Genomic DNA, 8972 nt, shown 5'->3' on the forward strand with positions numbered 1-8972 from the left:
GGAGCTGCAGCTGACTTGAAGAGACTCAGAAAACTGTCCCTTTGGAAGCTGTTCCTTCAACTCTGGGCCGCAGGACTGGCACATCCCCAGCACCCCTGGCTACAGGAGGTGGTGATGTGGCAAAGGGCAATAAAAAGAGGCAGGGCAGTGCTGCAGCAACGCCATGGAAAACTGCTGTGCTGGCTGCGAGGGGAACATGGAGCCTCCTCGGTCACTGCGACTCCTTGTCAAAGTACAACATGAGAATCTTATCTTTCCCAAAGCTTTCCTTGACACACACACTGCACAGAGCTGCCTGGCTTGAAGCGGTACACTCAGCTGCTCCTTTCCCAGGTGATAGGCAAGAGTGCTATCTAATTCCAGAGGCCAGGTCTGCACTAAGCCTGCTGTCTGGATCCAATGCTTTTCCCCTCCCATCATTAAAGCAAAGCAAACCCGTCCGGGGGACGGGACTCTTTGCACACAGTGAGCTTTGGGGGTTTGCTGACTGTTCTCTCCTACTGAGGTTTATTTCTTCATCATGGCCTCATCATTAGTTTTACAGTGGTACAGAGCATACACATAACTCAGCAAGGCAGCTGGCACTGGCCACGTCCTGCCTCCTGCCAAAACCCACTTACAAGGATCTAAACCAGCTTGGTAAAAAAATCCTCTTTTTGTGATTGCTCTCCAACCAAGACAGCAGCTGGGAAAGGTTCTGTCACAACCAGGTCTTCCCACACACCCTGCTTTCATCTTCATTTTTATTCATAGGAACATGCAGATTTCCTGCCACACGCGCTGGGAATTGCTTCTCTTGCATTTCCAAAAGACATGGGAGGATTTCAGCATCAGCCCCTGTGTCACACGGGCCATAAACCAAATTCTAACAGACAATAGCAGAAAAAGTCCCAAACCAAGAACGAGCATAAGACAAACATACAGAGAACATACGGAACAAACACAGAGAAACCCAGCCCTCCCTCCGAAAACACAACTGTCCATTGCTGCCAAGTTATGGAAACTGGAAGCAAACTGCTTCAGCAAACTCTGCACTGGTAGTTCTGGAGGTGTTTGAGGACGATCAGAAGCAGAAGCAGGCAGGCCTCAGGTACAGCGCCTGAACCAAACCCAGTGAGTTTGAGCAGCATCGAGGCCAACCTGCTGCTTCCCCAACAGGTTCCCTTTCCTTCTGAGGCTTGGGAGGGGGGGACAAACATGGCCATTTTCAGAGAACCCAGTGAAGGAAGTATGAATTCCTGGCCTCAAAGGCTCGGGGCTATCTGCTGCTCCCTTAAGGGGATACAAACTTTATCCAGTGGCTTAAGACATCCCAGATATCCACCCCAAAATCCTGCAGAGCAAGGTGGGAAGAAGGTGCAGTTAAACCCAAGGTGGAAAGACGCTCTCCAAATGAGCTCAGATCTGGTTTAGGAGCAGAACAAAGTGAAACCCTTCTGCCCAGGCACAGGTATGGGCATGTCAGACAGCTTTAGCAATAACTAAAGTATTAGTTTGTGTGAAAATCAAGCCTTTTGTACCTCAGCAGAAACTAAAGGGGGGAGCATAAACAACGAGCAAGACAGAAGCAGCGATGCTGTCCTGTTACTTTCCAATATTTTGCTTTAGTGGCAAATATTAAACCCAGCTGTTAATAGTCGTATAGATTAACCCGTACCCAATATGCTTCACTTGGTGTGAGTGGTTCATTCACATTCACTGAGGGAGAAATCAAAGTCTGAGCAGTAGGAGCTAAAGGCACTCTTGTCCATGCAAATCCCTTTTGTTGCATCCTCCTCCTCTTCACCCATGGGCATAGTCTGGCTTATTGGTTACAACTTTACATTCTGCCTTTTCCATTTCAGTTGGGTGACTTTTGCAGTCGGGTCTTAAACGACTTACACAGGGTAACAGAGAGAATGTAGAGCAGAACCTCTGTTTCCTTACAGCCATGAGCTTTCACCACCCTCCAGTGCTGTCTCCCTCCCAAACAGTAAAGTCTAAATGCAGGCAGTTCCAGCTTTCAAGGTTATATGATCCCAGCCTTCCTCTTTTGTTGTTGCTCATTCATCCTTTTTATGTAACTGTGAATACCATAAAGGTCGACTTGACACTAAACTGAGCCATTGGGAAGAGTTGTCAAAACTGTGGGCAAAGCATAAAACCTTGCCACCCATCTTCATTGATCTGGGGAGGAAGCATGTTGGAAACGTTAGTGTGAATGCAACTGCTCCTGTGAAATACTCCTGCAATCCAGTTTACTGCCCCGGACTGTGTGTGTAAGAGGGGGAAGCTGTAAATAAATGGCACAGCCTTGCTAGTGGCTGTATATAGGGCAGAAGTAAGGTCAGACTGGTGCTGTTCGCAATGAATTCAGTGGTTCTGATTTTTATCGTCTCTTATCCTAACATAATCCAGACTATCCCAATTGTACACTGCTTCTCTGAGTCGGAAATTACTTCTGAGGGTAATAAGACTGCAGTGAATTTATCAGCATCACTACAGAGTAGAAAGAAATTAAAGATAAGAACACACCAAGTGCAATATACGTTGTCTATAGTGAATTGTGCTGTTAGCGTTGTACTGCGGATAGGGGCAACCCGAAGGCTGCACTAGGCCAGAGGTTTTCTGAGTATCCGTGCTTCACTTCTGCTGGAAACACCTTTCCCATCAAAAGCCCACTTTTACTGTAATTAAATGCTTCAAACATTTCATTGGGGGGGGGGGGGGGGAACACGACGACGACAAAAATCCTATGAGCATCTGGTGTCTAGTTCCAGTATTTTCCCTTCAAAACCATTTTGCTGTGACAGGCAGCACAGCACCCACAGACACAGTGTGTACCAGGCTGCTGTGCAGTAGAGTCTAACTGAAAGCAGACATTTCCAATCTATCACACCTTGAACAAACTAAACTTCACAGAAGTGTTCAAGTTAAGTGTTCAAGGCCAGGTTGGACACAGGGGCTTGGAGCAAGCTGCTCTACTGGAAGGTGTCCCTGCCATGGCAGGGGTTGGAACTGGAGGAGCTTTAAGGTTCCTTCCAACACAAACCAGTCTGGTTCTGTGGCTATGCTCCATACCTGATGGTACTAAGGGTACATGTGTACTGCTCACAGCTTGCGTAGGCACTGCAGGGCTGCAATTACAGCCCAGGTCACGCAGCAGCTGTCCTGCCAGCACAGGGACATGGGGGAGTTTCATCATAATCCTCACCCTCCCTGAGGTTTTCAGGAGTCTCCAAAGGGTGCTTATATGTGAGAATTGTTCATTAACTCCCCAAAATCAAAGGAAATGAATTTAAACCAAATTTTGTTATGTTGGCATTTCTGAATGAATGTAAATCTGCTCCAGAGCAACAAGCATGTGCAATGAGACTTACAAATGTGTTGGTACAAGCTCGCACGTGAGGCACTCACAAGTGATTGATACAATGGCTGATACTACACTTAAGCTTTTTATGCAGTTTAAATGAGCACTCAATCCTGTCCCCTTTCATCACAAAGTGGCATTTCATCTCCTGAGTAGCCAGCTGCAGTTCAAGCAAGGCTGCCCGAAAGGAACAGGGGAAGTAGGCTGAGGTCTCCAAAGCCACCCCAGATCAAAAACACTGCTGGAAAAATGAAATATTAATGCAGGCAAGGCTTCCAACTGCATGTTTCCTTTGCTATTTGCTCAAGTGAATGCTATACCTCTAGTGGCAGTAGAAGAGAATTACTTAGCATAATGACTGGAATATTCAGGCTACGGTCAAGTAGTTTCTCCATCTCAGATACAGGGATGTACATACAAAAAACGTGCATCCATTTTGGAAAATGAAACCTTAACCCCCTCATTTCTGTAACTCACACTGCTCAGAGCCAGGAACTCCAGCAAGAGGCATGAGCACTCTTTCCAGGTTAAATACCCTCATCTGTCCAGATAAAATGAGGGCACGCAGTGTTTGGATGTGCCCATGGCTTCTCCTGAAGTTCTCAGGTATGCCCATTGCCTCCCCTGGAAGGGATGCTTGTTATCCAAATGCTGATGGACCAGAGGCACACGGGAACACGGTGCTCTGGGCAGCAAAGCACACGCAGGACGGGTTTGGGCTGTGGCAGTGCCCGGATCTGTCTGTGGACACACATCTCCTCCCCAGTCCAGCTGTGTTGACAGCAGAGTCCTCCCCCAGTCTGCCCAGAGGCTGGGGAGCATCGCCCTGCTCTAGGTTACCACCCCTCTGATTTGGATATACTTGTTTGAACACTCCCTACCCTATTGCAGGGCAAATCAGCTGGGCCAGCAGACTCCGATTGCTTCAGAGGTTAGGGCATGGTTGCACAGACGTCTTTAGTTCCCTGCAAAGCAAGCCCCAGCTATTTCTGCTCCCTTAATCTTTGGCTATGCTTTGGCTCTGCATCCCCTACCCCAGTGCTCCGTGCATGGTTCTGTCTGGTTTTACAAACCTAAGTTGCTGTTGGGGTTTTTTCTAAGTTGAATTTCCCCCACCTCCCTGATTCACCTACCTAAAGGTTCCAGTCTGTGCCAGCACAACAGAGGAGATGGCGTGGGGTTTTGGAGATCCTATCAAACTCAGTAGGTTCTCCAAAATCACGGGGTTTTTCTTGGCCTGGGCCTTCACGTAAGTAACTCAGGATGTGGTTGTTGCTGAGTTGTACCCTCGCATACACAGTTCAGAACATGCCCAAGGCAGGTTGCTTGTAATGCCCTGAGCCAAAGGGGTCACCTAATACCAGATGGAGAAATAGACGCTAAGCACTGGGTGTGCAAATTGAGTTCGGGTAGGATCTGTGCTGATGGTGTCCCCTTCAAGTCAGTGCACATGGATTATCCGCACTATAAACTTCCCAATCAGTGGTGGCTGCAAAGCTGAAATCCAGCAGCTTTTTGAATTTCCAGGTCAGAGATCTCCTCCCATATCCCTCTTCTCTGGAGCACGTTTGTAACGGACCATCTGCGAAGCAGCAACAACAGCTCCTTGTTCGGGATTTCCAGCCTTTTTAAATCCCTTGTCTTTCTCCTGCTGACCATAATCAGGAACAGGTTCAGCAGGAAGGGCGAGTGGTTTCCAGAGGAATTCCCAGCAGAACTCCATGAGGGAGCCCGGAGCAGGCCTTGGCGACACGCTCATGAGCAGAGTGTGCCATGCAGAGACCCCTTCAGAGAGGGGCCGGGATCAGCAAGAGGAGGACAAATGACACTCGTGGCCAGCTTTTAAAGACAAATCTAAATATCAGGGTAGGTATTTGCTAACACCATAGCAAAGCCATCAATGAGGCTGCTCTGCCTCCTCTCTGCACACCCCACAAGGACTGAGGAAGTCACACACAGACAGCGCTTGAGCAGTGGAGGTGCAATATGGATTGTATTAAGTGGAGCTTTTAATAAGATTGTGATAACGCTGATTTTTATGTTAATCTCTAAAGAGTTTGCTTTGGTAACGTTTAACTGATAAGAACATAATCTAGTTTTAATTTCATCCCTGCAGGTGTTTCCCGATGGTAAATGTTAAATTTTTATTGCTTCCTTAGGCAGTAATAATAGGGGAAATGTTGGTACGGCTCTGACCATTGGTATGCAGATAGCATCCTACTTTGTAATAGCTGTAAATCTGACAGGATAGGCTCTTACTTTTGAGATGACATTATAAATTTGTGTCAGCACTGAAGTAAACATCTTTGGAAGGAAAATGAAATAGAGATGTTATTAGGGGTCTAATGAAATAACCATAACTGCTCATTTACTAGAGATGTACATGCACAGGCTTGAAAGAAGTAGAGCCCATGCTGGGCTGTAGCCTTCCAATGAGCAGGACAATGGAGATTCTCAGCAGGGTCCTCCAGATGATGCAGAAATAGATCCTACACTTCATAAAGATGATGACTGTCTACAAAGCTCTAAATGTTTGCTCTCTCTGAGGCTTCTAAACGATTATAAATGCCATGGTGTCTAAGACTCAACTACAGCTTCCTTCATACCGCTTCATGGAGCAAGACAAGTGTTAGGAGCTCCCACATGAAGACACCAAGTAAAGGAAGAGAACCCTGATACTTGTCTGAAGTGCAATGCAAGCATACTTTGGGCAAGATTCACTCAGTACAAGGCTTGAGAGGGACTTGAATGATCACTTAGATCTTACACTGGCTTTGTTCTCAAGAATGAGCAAGCATGAAACCTGCCCTTGTTTGCATTTGGTACTTTAAAGACACATACTCTTTAGGCTATATTTCCCCCAAATAATTGTATCTGTCCTGCAGCAAATACAGCTCTCTGGTGTGCTGTGCTCACCGTGTTTACAGCCACATCTCAGGGACTATTAGCACAGGCAGAGAGATGATAAAGGACTTCTAAGGTGGAACTGGCTTGCCTCCAGCCAGTGCGGAGCACAGGCAGAGAGAGCTTCCAGCTGTCTTTACTCTCTTGTATAGGCATGCCCTGAGAGGGATTACACTTTAACAGAGGTCTAGATATTTCCTCAACGGTGCTCAGATATGTGGCTCCCAAGGTCCACATTAGTCATAAAAACAAACATCCTAACCTCTGACACAAAAAGCTACACGCTGGAACGTCGAAGTCCCTAGTGCCATGAAATGGGAGTACAGCATGCTGCCCCTGGGGAGGGGGGGGCTGACAATCTGCACCTCAGCATGGAAAGAAACCCCAACCAAACCTTTTACTGGTGAATTAAAGTTACCAGAATGGCTTGGACCGTTTAGGTTGAGCGATTCTTGATTCTGTTAGAAGTCAGACCGTGCACGCTGCCTTAAGTTGGATGTTTGGATGCAGTGTTTTGTTTCTTTTGATAGTGTTTTAAAATGAGAAATAAAATAGACTTTTTAAACAAACTGACATTAATTAAAAAGAAAACTCGATTCATTTTGTACAGAGGCACAAGAGGAAAACAACACAACATGGGTGTGGATGGAAATGAAGATGCGTCACTCCATTTCCTGAGTTACTTCAGTCAAAGAGGATCTACCACATCGTGCCATGGGGAAAGCAACTGTCAGGAAAAAGTAGCACATTAAGAATGTGCACTATTAAGAACTAAAGGCATTAAAAGCTGTATCACAGCTATACTACTCAGCTATATCACAGACTCACAGGATAGTTAGGGTTGGAAAGGACCATCTAGGATGGTCTACTTCCACCCCCTGCCATGGGGATGGAGATGTTCAACTCCCTCCTGGCTGCACATGAGTTCTTTTCCTATCAGACTTTGTAAAGCACAAGTGATCTTGTGTAACTGCTTCAGATGAGGATCCATTAAAGGAGGCCCCCCATCAAGTGTTGCAGTCATCCTCCTGAACTTCACAACACCATGTTTGTGCCATCTTTAGAGAACCCACAGAATCCAAGCGCCAGGCTCTCAGTATCTAAACGCTACACAATGTCCTCCTGCCATGGCAGATCAAGTGGAATGTGCTGCTAATCAAGTGTGAAAATCACAGGAATCAGGCCTAAGGCAACTTAAAGACAATCTTCTCCATGGTAAATGAGTTGAGATTCTCCCATAGGAAGTATTTCAACAGATGGATAATCACCACAGCAACCAAAACCACCACAGGGTTGGTCTTTTTCAGGAGCCTTGTGTATGTGCAGACTCCAGGCTTAGGTTTCCTGCTGAAGGAGGCAATATTTTATGTAACACAAGACTAGCCAGTGCTCGGAGGGAGCTCACAGTGGTTTCTAAAGCCAGTAAAACTCAGAGGACCAAACATCAGCTCCAGGAGCAGCATTTTCTTAGGCTTCAGATCACACTCGACAAACCTGTTGCAGATTCTCTATTGCATCTTGTGTCTCTGCTCCTTTGCATCTGTATTTCTGAATACTCCTTTACCCACAGTCAAGGATGGCAAACTCAGTCTGCCTCTAGTACCAGAAATAATTAGTTATTTGGGCAAAATAAAGTAGCCCAAAAAGGAGAAAGCCAAAGAAACAATAAGCTAATGATAAAGAACTCCCCACAGATCTAATTCTGGTTTCTGCCACACATGGCAGTAGTCTTCATCTCCCACATGGCAGATGAGCAGCCTACCCGCAGTACACGGCATGTGGGCACACTCACATCCATCCTCTCAATGGTTTTTTATTCCACATAAAGCACATAATTCCACAGTGAGAGGAGCAGCAGGACTGTGCCCAGCCCAGCTTTGTGCATCCCCAAACCACAAACCTTGGCACCAGTAAGTTTATCAAGTGGCTCTGTAGTATTTTTGCGTGTGTCAGTGCTGGTTAAATAGTGATGGCACACATGTACCTTTAGGAATGTTGGGTATGGAGCATAACCATAGAATCCCGGCCTGGTTTGGGTTGGAAGGGACCTCAAAGCTCCTCCAGCTCCAACCCCTGCCACGGGCAGGGACACCTTCCACTGGAGCAGCTTGCTCCAAGCCCCTGTGTCCAACCTGCCCTTGAACACTGCCAGGGATGGGGCAGCCACAGCTTCTCTGGGCACCCTGTGCCAGCGCCTCAGCACCCTCACAGGGAAGAGCTTCTGCCTAAGAGCTCAGCTCAGTCTCCCCTCTGGCAGGTTAAAGCCATTCCCCTTGGCCTGTCCCTGCAGGCCCTTGTCCAAAGCCCCTCTCCAGCTTTCCTGGAGCCCCTAGTAACATGCTCCTAAGTCTCACCGTTTTAAATCATGGGTTTTCTCATGTGATCATTCTCTTTATTCCGGATTTGAATATCCCTGGAACACGTTTATGAATGCAGCGTCTCCCAAGCCAGGTCTCCAAAACCAGGAACACCCTCCACTGGAGTAACGCTCACAATGTTAGCTTCTGAATGTATCCTGAAGGCTTGGTAAAACCAAGAATTCCACTTTAACCATAAATGTTAAGCTATGAGCTGAGTGGCACTTGTCAAGAAATATGTATCTATTTTTTTTTGGGCCATTTTTTACATTTCCATAAATTCTGACAAATTACAATTTCTCTCTAGAATAAAACTGTAATGTGTCACCTGAGGCTCCGAGACGGGTAATGAACTATGAGCA

The sequence above is a fragment of the Pezoporus occidentalis genome, unplaced genomic scaffold (assembly GCF_034315485.1).
Source record: "Pezoporus occidentalis ecotype Australia unplaced genomic scaffold, CSIRO_AGI_Poc_V1 ctg161, whole genome shotgun sequence".
Classification (NCBI taxonomy): Eukaryota; Metazoa; Chordata; class Aves; order Psittaciformes; family Psittacidae; genus Pezoporus; species Pezoporus occidentalis.